Here is a 23,781-nt window from a genome sequence, read left to right as displayed (position 1 = left end):
TTCGGATTTGCTAGTGACCCAGAAATTACACACTTCAGCTTTAAACATGAAAATGCCCCTAAATAGTGAAAACACTGGATGGCCCTGACAAATACAACACTGGTAAACATATTAAAAATTATATAAGTTATTTTACCCATTTAATTTTAAAACATTAACGTTGGCAGCATTAAAATCCAAAAAATGATTATAGTGAGAAAAAAAAACTAAACTACGGTCACAGACCGAAACCTCACCTAATAGAAAGGACACATTTTAAATAAAATAAATAAAACATAAATTAAATAAATAAATAATAACACTGTGCTGTATACCATTCTTATTGACAAACTGACAAACCAGTGTATGCTAGTGGCACACAGAAAAAAGAGTGCCATTTGAGTGTGGAGATGATATGATGCCTGTAAGGCACAGAAGAGCGTGGGGCCAGTGAGTAATCGTCGGATTGCTCACTGATGTCCACTGCTGATGACAAATTCATGCTGACAGTCAGTGGCAGACAGCCTGTGGGTCAATAAGAACGTAAAAAGCTCAACGAACAGCTTGAGAAGGTCAATGAAGACATGGTGCTGAGAAGAGGGGTATAATGGTCACAGCGAACTGAATCCCTGTATTGTTGATATATGTGCACGCAACTGTTTTTATTTGTTGGCTGAAGTCTGAGTGTCTGGGTGTGCGCCTATTTGGCAGGTGCGTTGGTCTGTTTGTGTGTTTGGGTGTGTACAGGTGTACAGGTGTACCACTGCATTTAAATGAGAGAACAGAAAGAAAGAGGGTAGAGACCAGAGATCAGTAACTTAGACCAAGATGAGGTTAGTGTAACGGGTTGTATATGGGTTCTTTTAAATTGCTGCATAAATGGGGACAGCGCCCTCTGCTGGCGTCATTTTCACATTGCACCGCAGCGCTAAAAATAACGATTTCTGGGTAACCACAGCAGAACATCTGATAACTGCTGTGGTAAGTCGCATGTTAAACGCCGCAGAGACAATATTAGCCAAAATGCTCTAAAGCCCTTCACACAATATTTTATTTTACTGTATTTTTGTTGTGATGTAATTTAGAGATGAATGCCGTTTGTTTGGCTTCGAGTGAGTCATTAGTTTTATGGCTTTTAATGCTATTCCTCCATCTGACTTAATGTGCGTTGTGTAGGGCTGTTTATGTCTCTGTCCGTGATGTTGACATGCCTATCCTGATTCAGCTTGGTTTCCCCATGTACAGGTAACTGATAATTGAATTTGATGTTGACTTTTGTTATATGACAAATGTATAAATGTTACTATAGCAGCTATATTCCAGTGTTGAAGACACTGTACTGTTTCATATAGCTTCTGTTTTCTACAGCAGAAATGCCTTAGAAGCTGAGGATTTAATTTATTTTATTTTACATTTTACTGTGAAGTAGACAAAGTATTGTAAAACATATATCACTGTACTTTTGTTAAAAATAACCATTCCGGGGAATCACGTGACCCTCCGGTAGCAATGGCTGTGTAGTTTGACTGCTCCCTGACTCGGTATCCTTAATCTATCTGTTCTCAGTAAATTATCAACGCTTGGTCAGTCTTGGCTGCTTTGATAACGGTGCAACAAATGAAGATGGCAAAACGTCAATTAGCAATGGCTTCCCCGGAGAAAAAACGAGTTAAAGATCCTAATTGTGTTCCTGAGGGGGAACTTCGTGCCATTGTTGCTGATGAGTTAAAGATGCACCTTAGCTTTGTCAGGGAAATGTTTAAGGAAGAATTCACCCCAATCGCGGATAGACTTGGAGTCCTGGAAGAGGACGTTCGACTGATAAGAAATAATTTTGACAACATGCAGGCAGCTCTTCGCAACGCAAAGAAAGACACCGTGGAAGTGAAGCTAGCAGTGGACTCCCTTCAGGAAAAGTTGGCGAGAATCGAAGACAAAAGCCGTCAGTCCAATGTCCGTCTAGTGGGACTAAAAGAGGGTGTAGAGGGAGATGATCCTCTGCGATTTATACAGAATAATCTTCCTAAATGGGCTCTCTTGTTGGCAAAGTGCTGGAGGTTGAAAGAGCGCACCGTATATACAGCGGTGAGCGCGCAAAATCTACCCCTCGTACGTTCATTTTTAAGATGCTGCGGTATCAAGATCGGAATGCGATCCTGAATGGAGCCCGTGCTGCTGGACAAATTCTTCATAATGGATCTCCACTGCTTTTCTTCCCAGACTACAGCACTCACACTGCATCTAAGAGGAGAGCGATGGCATTGGCGAGGAAGAAGCTAACTCAGTCAGGAATTACGTCTTTTTTGCTCTATCCCGCGGTAGTTAAAGTTACTCACCGAGGGAAGATTTCACTGCTTGAGACACCGGCGGAGGTTGAAAAGTTCGTCCTCAATATGAATCCCATCGCAAAATCTTCCCGGAAGGGAGCAGAGGCGGTCGTGTCACAAGAATCCGAAGAGAAGGAGCATGAATCGGCAGTTCCCATGGAGGACCTTACTGAGACGGATTGATTTTTCTTTTCGTTCATCCGGAAAATGACCGGGTCAGGTGTCGACGGACGAGCCGGACAACTAGTTGGCCGCGTATCCAAAGACTGTTACGTTAAGGGCAGGTAGAAGAGTGTGTTTAACTCTTTGCTTGCTGCCTGTTCTTTTACTGTTCTTGTTTTTGTTTTTCTGTTCCATGCCCAAGTCCGCCCACGTAAGTTTAATTTGTTTTATGCATACATTTATATGCGTAGTATTTATATGCATTCAGGTGTGTATTGCATATTTTTCTGATTGCTGCCCACTATCTTTCTTGGGGACTACTTTTTGGTTCTCCCGCCTTGTTCTGTTTCGTCTGCATAGCTATTACTCTTTAAATTATGGCTATACATATATTGTCATGGAACGTTAATGGGTTAAATAGCCCCATCAAGCGGACCAAATGCTTAGATTATCTAAGATGTAAAAAGGTTTCTTTTGCCCTTATACAAGAGTCTCATTTAAAGTCAGCTGACGTGCATCGCTTTCAAAATAGATATTTTAAAATGATTTCCTCCTCTTCGGCCGTTAATAAATCTAAAGGGGTGCTGATATTGTCTAGGCGTTCTACTAATTTTTCTGTTATACGTTCTGGTGGGGATAAAGAAGGCTGAATTACCTATGTTGTTGGTTCTCTAAATAATACTAAATACGCTTTTGTGTCTGTTTATGCACCTAACGAGGGTGATCCATTATTTTTTCAAGAATTACTACGTTTAGTTGTGAGTTTGGAGGACTGCCTCGTGGTGTTACGGGGCGAATTTAATGCTGTGTTGGATCCTCAGCTAGATAGATCTCATGCTTCTAAAGCTGATTCAAGGATTTCTGGTTGTTTTAATTCATTTTTGCGACATTCTAACATATGTGATGTTTGGCGTTTACAAAAAGATGGTTCCAGGGATTATACATTCTTTTCAGCTCGTCATAAGAGCTACTCAAGGATTGACTATTTACTTATGTCTCCCTCTCTAATTCCCTATATTAGTAAAGTGGATATTCTGCCACTTCTTTTATCGGATCATTCCCCAATAATTTCTACTTTAACTCCTGTATCATTGGGCTCCAGGCACAATCGCTGGAGATTTAATACTTCCTTGTTAAAGGACTGTACATTTGTGGCTGAATTACGCAACTCTTTGAAGGAGTTTTTGCAGATTAACAGGGATTCCGCTTCTAACCCCCAAGTCTTGTGGGAAACCACTAAATGTTTTATTAGGGGTAAATGTATAAGTTATTCATCGTTCAGTAAAAAGCGTAGAGAGAGTCGTAAAATTGAATTAGAAAAACAAATTGATCTACTAGAGGAAGAACTAAAAGGTACATTTTGTGAGACCAAAGCCAAAGAAGTTAACGTCCTTAAATCAGAATTAAAATCAATATATTTGCACAGAGCTGAATTTCTCATACACCGTTCTAGACAGTCCTATTATTTCAATGGAGAACGTCCGTCTAAGCTTTTGGCTTTGAGGTTGAAGGACAGTGAATCTAAGGCCAGCATATCCGCTATTAGGCATGAGGGTTCAGTGTATACTCAACCTAAGGATGTAAATAGAATATTTGAATACTATTATAAACATTTGTACACGTCAGAATCCAGCACTGACCCAACAAATTTTGATTTATTCCTTAACTCTTTCCCCGCCAGCGTTTTTTAAAAAAAGTTGCAAGCCACCGCCAGGGTTTTTGACGATTTTCGCTAAACTTTAATGGCCCGCAGAATATTTTCTTCCATGAATATATGAAGATGCTATATATCACAATAAAGATCTGAGCCTCTGCTTTTAGGCAAAAAAAAACGATTTTATTTCTTCATTTGTTCTTTTTTTATTGCGACTTGAACAGAGGTCAGTTTTGTCAAAAAACAACATTTCAGACAAAAAGCTGATAAAAAGGCATGTTTATGTCTGATATTTTGAGCTTACTCCACTTCAATACTCCACTTCTTCATGTTTGAGACGATCGTAGTCTGTTTCTTTGATCAAAGAGTTGCATACTCTTTCAAAACATGCGGAGGGGTCTTCCTTACCGTATAACACCTAAAACAAATTAAATGATTATCAGCGCGATATATTGGACAGCCCTTTGACAATTGAAGAATTGAAGTCTGCCCTGGACTCCATGAGCAGTAATAAAGCCCCTGGGTTAGATGGGATTCCCCCGGAGCTATTGAAGGCATTATGGGACATAGTGGCTCCCTTGATACTTAACTCTTTTAATTCTGCTTTAGAAAAAGGGGCTCTGCACAGGGACGAAAACACAGCTGTAATAACTTTGCTTTTGAAGAAAGGGAAGGATTCACTTGAGTGCTCTAGCTATAGGCCAATTAGCCTTCTATCCACAGATTCAAAGCTGTTAGCAAAAGTCTTGGCCTGAAGATTGGATCGGTGTGTTGGAGACTTGATCAAGTATGATCAGTCAGGTTTTTTAAGGGGGAGATTTGCTGTGGACAATATACGTAGGCTTCTTCATATTATTCAACTAGCAGACACCTATACAGCTTCCTCTGCAGTCCTTTCTCTGGATGCAGAGAAAGCATTCGACAGAATTGAGTGGAATTTTTTGTGGTCTGTCCTGGAGCGTTTCGGGTTTGGTTCTTTTTTCGTGCAAGCTGTCAAAACTATCTATTTTGATTGTTCAGCCAGAGTTCTTACTGGCTCTCATATTTCCCTTCCTTTCGTCTTGGCAGGGGCACTCGCCAAGGATGTCCCGTCACCTTTGCTTTTTAATTTATCATTAGAGCCTTTGGCCCAAGCAATTAGACAATGCTCTGCAATAGTCCCTATAAGCTGTATGAATACGTCTCATAAGATTTCACTCTATGCTGACGACATTCTGTTGTATCTATCAAATGTCACAGATTCGGTTAAAGAATGCTTAAAATTGTTTGATACATTTGGTAAACTGTCCGGTTATAAAATTAACTGGAGCAAATCCATACTTTTACCCCTTAACTTAGCAGCTAAATCAGAGATTCAGGCCTTACCCACTATGGTTCCAGTCAACGACCAGTTTAATTATCTTGGGATTACAGTTTTTTGTTCACTATCTCGCATTTCTAAGTGGAACTACCAGTCTCTTCTGGATAAGATTTCAAGCAATCTTCTGTGTTGGTCTCCACTCTGCTTGGCTCTTCATGGTAGGATGGCAACTATTAAGATGAATACACTTCCGAGGCTGAGCTTTTTATTTTCAACTTTACCTCTGGCACCACCCACTGGTTATTTTAAAGAGCTTCGTCAGAAGTAACAAAATTTTTATGGAATTATAAATGGCCTAGAATTCGACTCAAATCGATGCACAGGCTAAAACCTCATGGAGGCTTATCGCTACCGGATTTTTGGTCCTATTATTTAGCATACCAAATGAGACCACTTAGGACATGGATGGATGTTGACTCCCCTGTGCCATGGCGGGCCTTAGAGACTAATATTATTTACCCATTGCGTCTACAGGATTTACCCTTTACTGGTATACCTAAGAAAGCTCTGGAAAAGTTTGGTCCAATTATATGCCATTCTATCAAAACATGGAGAGTGGCAGAAAAGATCATGGGAGCTTCAGATTCCTACTGTGATTCTACCCCCATTTGGCATAATAGTAATCTCTGTACAGGTAATAAACCCTTTGTTTCCAAATGCTGGGTTAATTGTGGGGTTTATACCCTGAATGACTTGTACAGTGATTATGGACTTAAGTCCTTTCAGATTTTAAAGGATGAATTCTCTCTTCCAGGATTTTCATTCTTTTTGTATCTAAGATTGAGATCTGCGCTAAAAGCATATGGAGTACCCTGGTCGAATAAAATATATTCTCATCCTATGATAGACTGGATAGATTCCAGTATGGCTTCTAAGGGTATTGTTAGTATAATTTATAAATTGCTTGTGGTACGACAGTACTCGAACATTCCAACTGAGGACTTCTGGGAGAGTCAACTTAACACTGTGATCGATTGGGACACTGTCTGGGGGAATTGTTTTGCTACCTCAAAAAATCCGGCTCACCAAATGATACATTATAAGTTAATTCATAAGGCATATGCCACACCCTGTTTACTATATAAAATGAAAAGAAAATCAGATCCTTTTTGTCACTTGTGTAATAGTGAAAATTTAGGTACGTATATGCATATGTTCTGGGACTGTTCTCAAATTGTGTCAGTTTGGTCCTCAGTCCAGGACTTACTAACAGATCTTCTAAAGATTCCGATCCAAAAGGACCCTCTGATTTTTCTTCTGCTGGATGATTCTTCGCTGTCACTGTCTGTCAATCAAAGGAGGATTCTGTCCGTTGTCCTTACTGCTGCTAAAAAGGTTATCTTAAAACTGTGGTTTGAACCAACTACCCCAGCTATGTCTATCTGGATGTCATATCTACTGGACATTGCCCATCTGGAATGTACCACAGCTAAAGTGCTCAGAGCCAATAGAAAGACAATACAATTTTGGTTGGACCTTATTGAGACTTTATCAAGAGGTTTTTGAGATCCTTCTAAGTTTTGGTCAATTTTATTTTAATTTCTTGTCATATTTATCTATTCTATGTATTTATATTTAGTCTTACAGTTATGGGCGAGCTTGGGCTTTGTTGTAAATAGTTAAAAACACAAAATGTTTAATAAATAAAGAATCACAAAAAAAAAATAACCATTCCACTATACGATCACAGTTGAACAAGTTTAATAAACCGAGCAGAACTTCTGATAACTGCTGTGGGCTGTTTATGTCTCTGTCCGTGATGTTGACATGCCTATCCTGATTCAGCTTGGTTTCCCCATGTGCAGATGCCGCTCCACATACACAACATAGTGAGACTGATCCAAAGAGGACCGTTACATTAGCAGGGAATGGAAAGTGTTATAGGAGTCAGAGAGTTAACGGAACAAAAGCCTTTCTTCAATTGTTTTATTGTGTGGAACACAAGCCCACCTATGATAAGGAGCTAAATGACCATTGCAGAGTTAAAGACTAATGAGCAAAGTCTTTTTGTCTATGTTGACATTTTTGTTTTTCTATTGAAACAGGAATTTGGGGAGAAGGGCTTGTCATTTTTAATTTTTTTTTAATAGCCAATAGACTTTAGTTTATGGCAGAGAAAGATTGTACATTTAATTTAATAACAGTTAGTTTTGTCAGCTTTTAAGTGTACAGTAACAAATATGGCCTCAAAGCTAATAGACTTAAACTGAAAGCCACAAAATCTAAATTCTTGATCTTTAAGATCTAGTTAAATTCAACTGACCATGTCATAAACAGTTTAAGAGAAGACCGTCTCAAGTACAACAGAAGTATGCTGCTGTACTGAAGTTGACCAACTCGGTGAGACTGTCAAAAACATCTAGATGGTGGAGCTGCATTTCATGATAGATGTTTATGGAAGGAAGCTGAGAGGAAAGTGGCAGAAATTACGCTAGAAATACTGGTGCTATTTTTGCTCAGATTCAGCTGTCACTCTCCAACAATTTGGTGCATGGATAATGGGGTCAGCTCAGTAAGAGGCGGCTTCACTGCCATCATCAGCCATGCGTGCACATATAATCCCCACCAGCACAAGATACCATCATACTCCTTATTGCATCATCTGACCTTGTCTGGCTCTCAAACCATTGCAAAAGTGGAAGAGTACACAAATGCAAAAAGAAAAACACATAATAAAAAAAAACACTTTATAATAGAGATAATAGAGGAATTGAACAGGTCTAAATCTCCTTAACATTTCCATTTCTTTAACGTTTAACAATTATTTTAGTGAAGAGCATTCTCTCCCTTGAATATTTGGTCCTCACTATATACTGAAATATAATAAAACAAATATACTATAACAAAACCAATACTACTTTCTGGTAACATGTTTTTAGTAATTGTCACATCCTCTGCTGTTTCTTCTCCCATCCGGTTCACACGATCTTCATCCCCTGAATACTAATCCCTCACTGAACTACAACTCCCATCATGCATTGCCTCCTGCCATTTTCTCTCACACCTGTTCATGATTTGCTCATTATCTGTGTATTTAAGCCCTGAGGTTCTACCATTCAGTGTCAAGTCTTGTCAGTTCTGCTTCAGTCTGCAATTCTAAGTGTTTTTGCCTGTTTTTGCCTGTTTTTGCCTGTTTTGCCTGTTTTTGCCTGTTTTTGCCTGTTTTTGCCTGTTTTTGCCTGATTAACGTGTATATTGCCTCAGTGTTTCCCCTGTTGGATTTGTCTGCCTTGTTATACTGTTTTCTGGATTTTGACCCTCTGCCTGCTTGACTACTCTATTAAATCTGCATATGGATCCTATATCTGCCTCTCAGTCTGGTCTGTCACAGAAGACTTCGCCCCCAATGGATCCAGCAGATCTGTCTCCTTTGCACAAGGCTTTCAGCGATCAGTCAGAACTACTAGCCTCTCACCACCATCGGCTAGAACAACTCTCTACTGCCATGGATGAAGTGCTAAGTTATCTACGAGCGGGTTCTCCTAGTAGACCTCCGGGTCAGAGTGATACTGCTGCTGCGATGACTCCACAATCTGTATCACCTACCACTCCTCCAGCGACGCAGTACTCTCGCCCTCCGCACCTGGCTCTTCCAGAAAAATTTAATGGCACTCCAGGTCAGTGTGAGGGTTTTTTGTTGCAATGTTCCATATATATTGCCCAATGCCCCACCTCAGCCTCTAAAGTGGGTTTTGTTACGTCACTGCTCACTGGCAGAGCATTAGCGTGGGCAACAGCAGTGTGGAATCAGAATCTGGAGATTCATGATTCGTTTGAGTTATTCACTTCACGATTCAAGAGTGTTTTTCAGACTCCAGTGGGAGGCGAGGATGTCGAGGATCGGCTCATTCGGTTCACACAAGGTAGTGCCTCCGCAACAGATTACGCCCTCACCTTCCGCACCCTGGCTGCTCAGAGTGGTTGGCCTGATGCTCCTCTAAAAACTATATACTGTAATGGATTATCCCACCAACTACAGACCGAAATGGCCAGTCGTGATGATAACCTCTCCCTGGATCAGTTCATCTCACTCTCCATTAAGATTGATAATTTACTGCGAAGGCGAAGTCGCAGTCCCGCACCTCTTCCCGCTGTTAGGACAACCCCTTCAACCATGACTCCCCCAGAGCCCATGCAATTGGGCCATTCAAGACTAACTAGAGCAGAGCAGCAGCGACGTATTAATGATCGCTTGTGTCTGTACTGTGGAGAGCCAGGCCACTTCCTCTCCTCCTGCCCGACTCGCCCTAAAAACTTGGTGAGAGAATGATGTATTCCCTCTAGAAAGTAGAAGTCTGTGTTGAAGTTCTAGTCAGTTCCGGTACTAACTCTATTTCTGCCAGGGCTCTCATTGACTCAGGAGCTGCTGGAAATTTCATTGATTCTGACATTTGTGATCTACTCTCTATAGTGACCATCCCCTGTGTACCTTCAGTGTCTGTTACTGCGCTAGATGGACGACCGCTGTACACTGGTGCCACTCAACTCATAACACAACCTGTGTCTCTACAAGTAGGGAGCCTACATCAACAGCTACAATTTTTGGTCACCAACACACCCTCCAATCCCGTCGTTCTGGGCTACCCTTGGTTAGCTAAACATAATCCCCAAGTTTCCTGGGTAAATGGGGAAATCACTAAGTGGGGAGCATCCTGCTTTTCTTCGTGCCTCAGAACCATCCAACCCGTAGAACTCAACATGACTAAAGTCACCCCTGTACCAGAACCCTCATCAATTCCCGCATGCTACCACGACTTCTCAGTTTTCAGCAAGACCAAAGCCAACCAACTACCACCTCGTCGCTCAGTTGACTGTGCAATAGACCTCCTTCCAGGCACTATACCACCTAAAAGCCGCATATACCCACTATCCAACCCTGAGACCAAGGCCATGGAGGAGTATGTAGAAGAAGCCCTTCGCTGTGGGCATATTCGTCCTTCCACCTCTCCTGCTGCAGCGGGTTTCTTCTTCGTTGAGAAAAAAGATGGAGGTCTTCACCCTTGCATTGATTACCGTGGACTAAATGCAATTACCATTCAGTTCCCCTATCCTCTTCCTCTGGTTCCCATAGCCCTAGAACAACTATGTGAGGCTAAAGTATTCACCAAACTGGACTTGCATCACGCCTATAACCTCATTCGTATCAAAGAGGGGGATGAATGGAAGACTGCCTGCATCACACACTCAGGTCACTATGAATATTGTGTCATGCCGTATGGCCTTTCTAACTCACCCTCAGTATTTCAAGCTTTTATGAATGAAATCTTCAGAGACCTGTTGAATCATTGTGTCATTGTTTACATTGATGGTATCCTCATCTATTCCCCCTCTCTGGAAGCCCATGAGAAAGACATCCGGGAGGTCCTGCTTCGCCTCAGAAACAATCACTTGTTCGTCAAAGCAGAGAAATGTGAGTTCCATGTCTCCACTACTACATTCCTGGGGTATGTGATCAGTCCAGAAGGGGCACATATGGACAATGCCAAAGTCGAAGCTGTAAGGAACTGGCCTCGCCCCAATACCGTTAAGGAGCTCCAAAGGTTTCTGGGTTTTGCAAACTTCTATCGAAGGTTCCATCGCAACCCCACTCACCTCTCTTCTCAAGGGTAAGCCTAAAGCTCTAGTCTGGACCTCCCAAGCCGCCTCTGCTTTTCAATCACTTAAACAACACTTTACTACAGCCCCCATACTCCGACATCCTGATCCCTCACTGCCCTTCATTGTAGAAGTTGATGCCTCAAATATTGGCATCGGAGCAGTTCTTTCCCAGCGTCATGGTAATCCTGCCAAATGTATCCATGTGCCTTTTTCTCACACAAACTAACTCCAGCAGAACAAAATTATGATGTGGGGAACCGTGAACTCTTGGCAATAAAAGCTGCTCTTGAGTAGTGGCGGCATTGGTTAGAGGGCGCACACCATCCCTTTACTGTCTTGACTTCAGATCTTGAGTATCTGAAGTCTGCCAAAAGGATGAATCCAAGATAGGCCCGTTGGGCTCTTTTCTTCTCAAGATTCAACTTCTCCGTTACCTACCGGCTCTAAAAATTCTAAAGCCGACGCCCTATCCCGAATCTATCCCTCAGCATCAGTGGAGCCTACACAAACCATACTTCCCAACTCAATCATTGCGGCCTCTGTTCAGTGGAATATCATGAGGGACATCGAACAAGCTGCCTTAAGTGAGTCATCTCCTCCCCGCTGTCCTAGTGGCCGCACCTACGTGCCCACTGACCTTCGCCCCCGGGTCATTCACTGGGTTCACTCTTCCTTGTCCTCCGGACACCCAGGTGAGAATCGTACCATTCAGTTGGTCCGAAACAGATTTTGGTGGCCTACTCTGATCCACGATGTCACACAATATGTAAAAGGTTGCTCTGTCTGTGCACAAACCAAGTCTTCTAGACTTCTCCCCGCAGGACTTCTTCACCCTCTGCCTGTCCCTCAACGACCCTGGTCACACTTAGCAATTGACTTCCTCACGGACTTGCCTCCCTCACAAGGTAACACCACCATTATGGTGACAGACCGGTTCTCTAAGGCTTGCCACCTCATTCCTCTCCCTAAGTTGCCCTCTGCTCTAGAGATGGCAGAGGCCCTCTTTCATCAGGTATTCAGACTCTACGGCCTGCCTGAGGACATTGTCTCAGACCGAGGTCCACAGTTTACATCAAGGGTGTGGACAGAATTCTGCAGACTCCTCAATGTCAACATCAGCCTCACCTATGGATATCATCCGCAATCGAATGGCCAGACAGAGCGCCTAAATCAGGAGGTGAGCCGCTTCCTTCGCACTTACTGTATCAGTAACCAGTACGATTGGTGTCGGTTTCTCCCCTGGGCTGAGTATGCACAGAACTCCTTGCGTAGTTCCTCAACTGGTATGACTCCTTTCCAGTGCATCCTAGGCTATCAACCACCCCTCTTTCCTTGGTCAGGAGAACCCACAGAATTACCCTCTGTCCAACACTGGATGCAGCGAAGTGACCAGGTTTGGGAATCCGCTCATGTTCACCTTCAAAGGGCGGTACGTCGGCAGAAACTACAAACCGACAGACACCGTAGACCTTTTCCTACTCTCCGACCAGGTCAACGTGTGTGGTTGTCTACTCGGGACCTACGCCTTCCTTGCAAGAAACTTTCACCTAGGTACGTTGGTCCATTCAAAGTCATCAAACAGATTAACCCAGTCTGTTACAAGCTCCAACTGCCGCCTGACTACTGTATTTCTCCCACTTTCCATGTCTCCCTCCTCAAACCCCTGGTTGAGTCACCTGGGAGTCTCTCCAACAGTCCTCCACCTCCTTTTGGACCTTGGAGACACTGCATATAGAGTAAATACTCTTTAACTCTCGACGGCGTGGGGGCCAACTTCAGTACTTGGTGGACTGGGAGGGCTACGGGCCCGAGGAATGTTCCTGGGTACCTGCAGGGGACATTTTGGACCCTTCTCTCATGGCGGAATATCACCTTACTCACCCTAATCGTCCCGCTCCCAGACCTAGAGGCCGACCCCCAGCACGCCCTAAGAGGGGCCCTAAAAGGGGGGGGGTACTGTCACATCCTCTGCTGTTTCTTCTCCCATCCGGTTCACACGATCTTCATCCCCTGAATACTAATCCCTCACTGAACTACAACTCCCATCATGCATTGCCTCCCACCATTTTCTCTCACACCTGTTCATGATTTGCTCATTATCTGTGTATTTAAGCCCTGAGGTTCTACCGTTCAGTGCGAAGAATTGCAGACTGAAGCAGAACTGACAAGACTAAGCGTTTTGGCCTGTTTGGATTTTGACCTTTGCATGATTAACGTGTATATTGCCTCAGTGTTTCCCCTGTTGGATTTGTCTGCCTTGTTATACTGTTTTCTGGATTTTGACCCTCTGCCTGCTTGACTACTCTATTAAATCTGCATATGGATCCTATATCTGCCTCTCAGTCTGGTCTGTCACAGTAATAAACTATGTTCTGAATGTGTCAGTTTTTAACTACTCATTGTCATATGAAAAAGTAAACATGGCTGGATGTCTGAAGAATAAAATACGATTTATAGACAATTAGAGTTTTTGGGGTAGACCTGACCAGCTAAAGAGAGACAGACTCCATCCCTCCAGGGAAGGTGCCACTCTCCTCTCTAGTAATTTGGCTCATAGTCTTAATGATAGTATTTGACTAACTGGTTAATCCGAACATCTGCTAGCTGCCTTGAGACGTCACAGAGGTCACATAAACTACAACGCATAGAGACTATAAGATGTTCTTTAGAAAATATTTGAGAACTTAAGAATTTTTCAAGAACTGCATTTAGGAACATTCTGACAAACTTCTTATAATTTATCCTAAGAACCTTTTTCTTAAGAACCTTTTCGTGAATCCAGCCCCAGTTTTAGTTCCTAACCCTTCTGTACTGTAAATGTTTTCTCTGGTTAATCATCATTGCACTCTGAGTCAAGAAAAATCTGTATGACCCCTTCCTGAAACCAAACAATTAATTACAGGTTTATATTAGCTTTTATGGATCATGTTTAGAGCTGTGAACAAAGGAGCCATTCAGAGGCTGTTTACAGTCTTTTTTCCTAAATTACAATAACTATGTGTTAGTCCATTAACAAACCTGCCAACTTCCTTCCAATATTTCCGCTCATAGTTACATCATATAATGAAGTTCCATTCCTCCATGCACAATAATTATTTTGCACTGGTACTTTTATCAGGTGCAAGGTCCATTGCATGTGAAAGCGAGACGCGGTAGGTCAGACATCGGGGTGATAACTGATGCATTCCTGATCAAGCACACACAGTCGACTTCACGCATTTGTGTTTATGCTCAAATTATTTGTAGGAGTTCAGATATGTAAGTGGATTTTCTGTGTGTCTTCCTTCTCATAAACAGCTCATTTCCAAAGATAGCAGCCCATAATCTACCTTTCACTGACTAAAGTTGGGTATACACTAGGGCTGCATGATTTTGGAAATAAGTCATATTGCGATTATTGAGGTTAATATTGCGATATGCGATTGCGACGTAATAAACAAATGGTATTATGAGTCAACTTCCTTGGTGCACAAATAGATTACTGATAATGCTGAAATGTGTATTTTTCAACTCAAACATACAAACTAGCAACAACAATAAATGCACAGTGTTTTCAAATAAAAATATTTTTACAAAATTAAATATATCTTTGCATTACTCCAAAGTTGTTATTTGCTCAATATTAAACCTAAATAAAATAGAATAATAAATAAGAACATACGAATTTTCACGAAAATAAGATTGTCCAAACAAACAGGGACATTTAAGCAGGATGTAACATGTACTTTGTATAAACTCTTTTGAAAAGGAAACTGGGTATAAAAGTGTGGTTCACTCAAACCACTAAAACTGTTTTTATATATATAGATACACACACGCATTTTATTGTTGTTGTAATTTTAATGTTATTTTTCACATAAGATTGATCTTATGATGATCTCATCAATTGCAAGTTGCAGACAGCGGGGGTGAGAGACGTGCGTCTCCGTGTTAGAGTGCGCATCAGCCGGCGGAACTTTAAATCTCCCGGTCTCGACTCCCGCTCAGATTGGGTCTCTTCCACGTCTGGTTGAAGCAGCTCTGACCGCACAGAGAATGACAGTTTTGGAGTTTGAGCTTATTTACATGCCACGCTCCCGTATTATATTAACGTTAATTATTGATGAAATAAAGACATATCGGCAAGCTGTGATCTGTGTTTCTGTGTAATCTTTTCTGGCCACCAGTTCAGTGTCCGTCTGCACGGCATCCATCTACACCTGATTTCCATGCTGAACACCGGAATCTCACATGACCACACGTGCCACTCCCTAAACTGAGACTGACTGGTCATCTTTTTATTAGCTGTGTAGAAAATGGGCAAACAGCTCTCAGAGAGAATGGGCTGTCACGTTATTGCATGCACTTATTTATTTAATAAAATCGCAGCATTTTGCCGTCATATAATCGCACAGGCTGACATCGCGATTGCGATTGCAATATGATTTATCGTGCAGCACTAGTATACACTGTCCTATTTTTTTCTTTACCTTACGATTGTTGCTCATCAAATTGTACGATATGAACCCAGAGGTTGGGCAACTTCGACTGTCTATTACATCAGACTATATTTATCAAAATGTTAAAGACTTTGTTAAAAATTTTCAAAGTGTCGACTATTAATCGTGTGCTGTCCTGATATCTTCACTGACATGAAACATTAAGCTATCTAAGCTACCGAAATGTATCTCAAAGTGAAAAATACATGAATACAGTACAGTGTGCAGCAAGCTTTTGGGCAGGAGGATGACTTCCTGTAACTAAACCCAATGAAGTTAGTCGCTGAAAGGTCTTTGAAAGTGTCTCTGCAGTCAACACTTTCTTTATCAGCTTTAATGAAAATCTTGAAACAGTCTTTATGAGTAATCGATCAATAAATGTAATGTCAACCTTGCTTTTCAGTGGCATTTGAGAGAAAGAGAGAGAGATGGGGGGGGGGGGGGCATGTCCCTTAACAACAACTATGCGATGACTCAGAGCTAGACCTTGGTGACAGACAATCAACCAAAGAGCATCACATTTGCAGGCCAAATAAAAAGCTCACCAGAAAAAATTAGTGCAGTTATCTTCTAGATCAGATTATTACGTTAATTCAGAGGGCTGGCTCTCTATAGGGCTTCGCCTTTGGTCTTTTAAACAAGTCCTGGTTCACTGCAGAGTCACTGCAAGTCCTGCTTCTATTTTTGATTTGTAACTAATAGCACCTAATACACATGCAAACAATATATAATTTCCAGAGCAAATAGTTTTCCTAATAGTTTTCTACTTTGCTAACAAAATCTTAATGTTCCCTCTTTGCAGTCAAACAAGTTATAGACAGTGTTGAAGCATTTTACCAGTCAGAAATTAGCATTATTAATTCTGATCCAAGTAATGGCAAGCATCGTCCAATCAATGCCAATCATGTTAAAATAAAACTGTACATTATATATTCTGAATCTATGTACTGATTACCATTGTCCCATGTCTGCCAACCATGTTGAGTGGTTCAAACATCATCTGCAGCCTGAAACTGAACTTTTGAAAGGAAGTTAGGATTGAATGCACTTAGCTTCATAGGAAAGCTATAGAACGCTCCTTTGCTACTTATTTAGTGAATTATTTAACCTCCAGTGTGCTGTCTGTCTGCACTTGCCTCATAAGAGTTCGAAATGCACTATATTTTCATCCTAACTCCATATAAAGCCTTTTTTCCTCAGTGTGAATGCACAGTAAAACAGATTTCTAATGTAAACCTTGTGCTATTGTACACACTAGTGTACATTGTATTTAGTAGCATGGCGTTTTGCAGTAAATCGCTCAGATTTTTTGTCATATCAGATTAAACTAGAGACTCTTATCTTTACACTCAAACAGGTTTCAATGTAAAAAAAACTTAATTTGGTTTCTAACCAGATGTAGTTTAGTTGCCATTTCTCCCAAAGACACATGATCACATGACTCATGACATGCGTCAAAAGTTTAACATTTACTGACAGCCCAGTGACTCCTGAACTGATATCAGTCAGTCAATTAAATGTGTCACTTATAGTGAAGACAAAATACAATGTCCATGCATGTGTACGCAGGGTCGCACAAGGTTAAAGTGGAAAGTTAAAATGGTGTTTAATACAAGAAGCCCTCATTCATATGCAGTTTAAATGGGGAATAATTGAGTTGATATTCATTACAATCAGAATTGCATATTATAAAAAAATTAGTACACCCAAAAATGTTTATTCTGTCACCATTTACGGTACATGTGACTTTTTTCTTCCGTGGAACTCTAGAGAGATTTCAAAGAATGCTTTTGTTGCTGGCAACATACAGTGACAAGAGATCATCAAGCTCCAAAAATGACAAAAAAGACATTCATATATTTAAAGTTTTCTGAAACCATACATCAGATTTTTTTGAAGGACAGACTGAAATTTAAGTAAACATTTATTGATAATCAGCCGCTCTGATATAGCTCAAGAAAACTTGAAAACATTCTTCAAAACATCTCCTTTTGTGTTACAAGGAAGAAAGGAAGTTATGAGGACAACATAAAGGTGAGTAAATTATGACATATTCTTCAATGTTGGGAAAACTATCATAAATAATCTCTTTGTTTATTATTATTATTTGTTTAATGCGAATGAACAAGTGGACTAAAAACTATCCTGATACAACCAGTTTGTGGGTTTCAAAATAACACCAAAGGTCTGTGTAGGCTTTAATCTAACTCAAAACCACAGGTAGTCTTGCAAAACACAACGCACAGGGCTGATACGCACACAGCTAAGTTAAATAAAGAAGTCCTGTGCCTCTGCTGTCTTATAAAAACATCTGTTGACCTCCAGTATGAACATGCTACACTTATTCCTGAGCAAGATAAACGCACTTTGCTGAGTTAGTTCAGTGCAGACTGCAGAAGTAGCTGATTCTACACAGAGTGAGGAAGTAACAAACAGAAAGATGGCAAACAGACATTCAGAAGAGCCTCTGAAGTTGTAATGGAGCTGACTGACGATTATTTTACAACTTAATTTTGACAGGGATGGGGCTAATTAGAGATATCCTTAGATAGTTACAGCCCAGAGTGCTTATAAGACTTTAAATAAACAGTTTGAGACTATTTCAGATGCTTTACCTTTGGTGAGATAAAGTGCAAACAGGACATGCCATCGAGGTGGCTGATCTGCAGTATTTATAAATTCCAGCTCTGTGCATCCACTGACAATTTGGTTTATCCCTTCGCTTATAGCACAGACTTGACGGCATGCTGCTTCACATTAAAGTCACGACTAATTGGACATACTCAGTGAGATATTTTTTTTATTAGGTATGCAGTTGTTAAGAAGCTCAGGAAGGATCAGAGAACATTAAGACATATTGCTGTCACTTTCCAGTCTTGCATAGCCAGAGTTTATTTTGATTCAAGAACCGCACATTTAGACACAAAGAAATGGTCTGAACAACATGTAAAGCGACAAACCACACTTAATTTTGCTTAACTCATTCAAATTATAGCACGGAATTCTCTGCAAATGCTTAGAACACATTAAATAAATGTGTAAAAACGTTTTGAGAACTTCTGTCCATGCATCCAAAAGTACAGATTATTTCACAGATAAAACCCAGAAAACAAAGCAGAATACAGCTGAATTTGCATCAGACGGTCAGTGATCAGACTTTGGTTAGTTATTGACAAATAAAGTATACGAAAGTAAAGTAACGAATTACAAATACTCACGTTAATGTAATTAACTAGTTTTTCCCAAGAATTGTACTTTTTTTAAGTAGTTTAAAAATTGTATTTACTTTTACTTGAGTACATTTTAAGTGCTGTAACTGTACTTTTACTGCACTATTTTCCCACAGTCTGTGTTCGCTACTTCCCTGTCACGATTTTATTGTGAATCCCGTCAAATCACATAAAAAAAAATTGAAAGGCAGCTGCAGATCTGGCACCAACTGTGGAGGATGCCTCAAGCACAGTTTACAGCTGAACATAACCGGCCGCACCTGGAAGGGATTTTCGCATTGAAAAAGGCCAATTGTATGATCGTGTCATGTGAGTTGAACTTGCTCAAGCCAGATATCAGCATTAATCCTGCCTCTAATCTGAAGAAACATATTGAGGTAAATTTCATATTTCTGTTAACTAGATTCTGTGTCTATAATGTAGCCTGTAATTGAACTAACTATCACTGAGATTATTGGGCTGCTGTGAGAGATTAATGCAATGTTATCAATAGGTCTGGGCGATAAAACAATCTTGATGTTTATCTGAAAAAAGAGAAAATGTTTTCGATCAAACATTTGAGTAGTTTTCTATATTTAGCCTATGTTTTACATCTAGAACAGGGGTGTTCATTACATCAATCGTGATAGCAAGAGCACCACTGGTTGGTTGATCTAGATGAAATATAAAAGATTGACTTTTTATTTCCTGACGTCTGTAGCTGCACGCAGTTTGATTGACAGGCGGCTAATGTTTGTGTGCTAATGCGGGTTCATGTCTAAATGATCAAATACACTTTATAATTCCGCCAATGCCCATCTTGGTGAGGATTTTAAATAAATGCAGTCGTTTATGTCTAAAGTGAACTTTAAAAAAGTACATTTGCATCAAAATGTTGGGCTTGAAGTGTACATGCCCGAACTGAGCACTGTTGTTACATCTGAATAATGAGGCTGACGAAGAGATGCGGATCCAAACGCAGTTTGAGTTTATTTGGTAACAAAACACTAAATGAACAAAAGAACAACCCACGATGGGGAAAAGAAACATAAACTAGATAAGGTAACCACGGTAGAGACAAACAGGGAACAAGGGAGAGACGCAAACATCAGGCAAACATCAAACAACGATCGACGAAGACTGAACAAAGACACAGGGTATAAATACACAGACAGGGAAAAAAGGGACCAATGAAAGAACAGAACTCAAACAAGATAACAATGTGATTAACAGAAACCAAAGGCAAATTAACAAGGGCAGGTGAAAACAATGAACAGAGGAAAACACGTAACGCTAACAAAGAGACTATGGAATTACATAAGGGACTAAAGTGAAAACTAAGAAATGCAAAAGTGACAACAAATGGTAAACAAAAAGGGCAACAGAGAAACAAGACAGGGTAATCGTTACATAGCCCCCCCTTTAAAGATCGGATTCCAGACAATCCTAAAAAACACACAACAAAAGACAAAAGTCCATAAGAACAACATGAGGGCACCAGGGGCAAACAGACAGTACAAGTGGGCACATAGGTAGACAGGCAGACCAGGGGGGAACACTGGGCAGGCAGGAAATCCGGGGGCAGACAAGCAGACCAGGGGGGGCACAAGAACAAGGAGGCAGTCCAAAGGGCACAGAGGGCAGGCAGGAAGTCCGGGGGGGCCACGAGGGGAAATGAGACAGTCCACGGGGCGTAAAGGGAGATGCGACAGTCCACGGGGGCACAAAGGGAGATGAGACAGTCCACGGGGGCACAAGGGACAACCAGGCAGTCCATGGGGGCACAAAGGGACAGGTTTGGGAGGCCGGGGTGGTATCGACCGGGTGGGGACAGGTTTCAGTGGTCTGGGAGCTGGCCACAGGGCAAGGACAGGTTTGGGGGACCAGGGAGGTGGCCAATGGACAGGGACTGGGTCAGGAGGCCTGGGGGAAGGCCTCAGGACGGGAACAGGGTCAGGAGGCCTGGGTGGAGGCCACCGGACAGGGACTGGGTCAGGGGGCCTGGGAAGAGGCCACGGGACTGAGGCTGGCAGAGCCGTGTGAGGCGGAGCCAAGGAGGACTTCGGAGGCGGAGCCATAGAAGACTTAGGAGGCGGAGCCAAAGGAGGCTTAGGCAGGGCCATGGCAGACTCAGGTGGTAAGGCCTTGGGCAGGTCAGGAGGCGGAACAGTGTTGGGCGGAGCCAAGGGAGGCGATGGTGTAGAAGGCTCAAAAGGCGGAGCCACTGGAGGTGGAGCCGAAGGTGGCGAGGGCGAAGAAAGCTCTGAAGAAGGAGCCAATGGAGGCGTCGGAGGCGGGGCCGGGAGAGGCTCGGGAGGCTCCGGAGGAGGAATTGAAGGAGGTTCAGGAGGCGGAGCCGAAGGAGGCGAGGGCGATGAAGGCTCTGAAGAAGGTGCCAATGGAGGCTTCGGAGGCGGAGCCGGGAGAGGCTCGGGAGGCTCAGGAGGTGGAGCTGAAAGAGGCTCAGGAGGCGGAGCCGAGGTAGGAGGCTCTAGGCACGTTAGGCTCTAACGTGGGAGGCTCTAGGAGCGGAGACCAGGAAGACTCTGGAGTCTCTGGGGGTAGAGATGTATGAGGCTCTGAGGGTGGAGTCGCCAAAGGCTTGAGTGGCTTGAGAGGCGGTGCCGGAGGAGGTTCGGGAGGCGGAGCCATAGGAGGCTCTGAGGGCGGAGCCGTCGAAAGCTTGAGTGGCTCGAGCGGCGGAGCCGTAGGAGGCGGTGCCATCGAAGGCTTGAGTGGCTCGAGAGGCGAAGCCGGAGGAGTCTCGGGAGGCGGAGCCATAGGAGGCTCGGGAGGCTCTGAGGGCGGAGCCGTCGAAGGCTTGAGTGGCTCGAGAGGCGTAGCCGTAGGAGGCTCAAGAGGCTCTGGGGGCGGAGCCGTCAAAGGCTTGAGTGGCTCGAGAGGCGGAGCCGTAGGAGGCTCAAGAGGCTCTGGGGGCGGAGCCGTCACAGGCTTGAGTGGCTCGAGAGGCGGAGCCGTAGGAGGCTCAAGAGGCTCTGGGGGCGGAGCCGTCACAGGCTTGAGTGGATCGAGAGGCGGAGCAATCGGAGGCTCTGGAGGCGGAGCCGTAGGAGGCCCCGTAGGCGGAGCTGCAGGAGGCTCGAGAGGCTCTGGGGGCGGAGCCGTAGGAGGCTCGGGGGGCGGAGCCCTGGAAGGCTCGAGAGGTTCAGGAGGCGGAGCCCTGGGAGGCTCGAGAGGCTTGCGGGGCAGAGTCCTGGCAGGCTCGAGAGGCGGAGTTCTGGAAAGCTTGGGAGGCTTGAGAGACGGAGCCCTGGTAGGCTCAAGAGGGTTGAGAGGCGGAGCCCTGGAAGGCTCGAAAGGCTTGAGAGGCGGAGCTCTGGAAAGCTCAGGAGGCTTGAGAGACGGAGCCCTGGAAGACTCGAGACTTGAGAGGCGGAGCCCTAGGAGGCTCGAGGCTTGAGGGGCGGACCCCTGGTAGGCTCGAGAGGCTTGAGAGGCGGAGCCCTGGAAGGCTCGAGAGGCGGAGCCCTGGAAAGCTCGGGAGGCGGAGCTCGGAAGGCGGAGCTCTGGAAAGCTCGGGAAACTCGGAAGGCGGAGCTCTGGAAAGCTCGGGAAACTCGGATGGCGGAGCTCTGGAAAGCTCTGGAAAGCTCGGATGGCGGAGCTCTGGAAAGCTCGGATGGCGGACCTCTGGAAAGCTCGGATGGCGGACCTCTGGAAAGCTCGGATGGCGGACCTCTGGAAAGCTCGGATGGCGGACCTCTGGAAAGCTCGGATGGCGGACCTCTGGAAAGCTCGGATGGCGGACCTCTGGAAAGCTCGGATGGCGGACCTCTGGAAAGCTCGGATGGCGGACCTCTGGAAAGCTCGGATGGCTGAGCTCTGGAAAGCTCGGATGGCTGAGCTCTGGAAAGCTTCGGATGGCTGAGCTCTGGAAAGCTCGAAACTCGGATGGCTGAGCTCTGGAAAGCTCGAAACTCGGATGGCTGAGCTCTGGAAAGCTCGGAAACTCGGATGGCTGAGCTCTGGAAAGCTCGGGAACTCGGATGGCTGAGCTCTGGAAGGCTCGAGACTCGGATGGCTGAGCTCTAGGATAGGCTCGGACCACTGGACGGCTGGCTCTGGACGGCTCGAGGCTACGAGGCGCTGGCTCAGGAGGCGGTCGAGGCTACAGGCGCTGGCTCTAGGGACGGTCACGACTACTGGCGCTGGCTCAGGGACGGTCGAGGCTACAGGCGCTGGCTCAGGGACGGTCGAGGCTACAGGCGCTGGCTCAGGGACGGTCGAGGCTACAGGCGCTGGCTCAGGGACGGTCGAGGCTACAGGCGCTGGCTCAGGGACGGTCGAGGCTACAGGCGCTGGCTCAGGGACGGTCGTGGAGAGTCCAACCAAGCGTTGCCGGCGGCAAACGCTCCCTGAGCGAACCGTGTAAGGTGTCCCTGAAGAAGACCACCAGGGCTGAGTCCGAGAAGTCTGTGAACTTCGCCAGCGCGAGGAAGTCGCTGATGTGGTCTTCAACAGGGCGGCCCTCTTGTTTGAGGTTGAGCAACCGGCAGTTGGCCCGTATAACTGCTGGATCCATAGTGGTCGATCGTTCTGTTACGTCTGAATAATGAGGCTGACGAAGAGATGCGGATCCAAACGCAGTTTGAGTTTATTTGGTAACAAAACACTAAATGAACAAAAGAACAACCCACGATGGGGAAAAGAAACATAAACTAGATAAGGTAACCACGGTAGAGACAAACAGGAACAAGGGAGAGACAAACAGGAACAAGGAGAGAGACAAACAGGGAACAAGGAGAGAGACAAACATCAGGCAACCATCAAACAACGATCGACGAAGACTGAACAAAGACACAGGGTATAAATACACAGACAGGGAAAAAAGGGACCAATGAAAGAACAGAACTCAAACAAGATAACAATGTGATTAACAGAAACCAAAGGCAAATTAACAAGGGCAGGTGAAAACAATGAACAGAGGAAAACACGAACGCTAACAAAGAGACTATGGAATTAGATAAGGGACTAAAGTGAAAACTAAGAAATG

General features: G+C 43.7%; 1 protein-coding gene across 1 annotated transcript in view; it reads right to left on the bottom strand.

The window, feature by feature from the left end:
* Nucleotides 1–23,781, bottom strand: part of LOC127634413 (vasoactive intestinal polypeptide receptor) — a 106,699-nt gene that overhangs the window by 73,738 nt on the left and 9,180 nt on the right. The gene's annotated exons all lie outside the window — the stretch shown is intronic.

This window comes from Xyrauchen texanus, chromosome 41, assembly GCF_025860055.1.
Source record: "Xyrauchen texanus isolate HMW12.3.18 chromosome 41, RBS_HiC_50CHRs, whole genome shotgun sequence".
NCBI lineage: Eukaryota > Metazoa > Chordata > Actinopteri > Cypriniformes > Catostomidae > Xyrauchen > Xyrauchen texanus.
The sequence above is the reverse complement of the archived record's forward strand: the minus strand, read 5'-3'. Positions and strand labels throughout refer to the sequence as shown.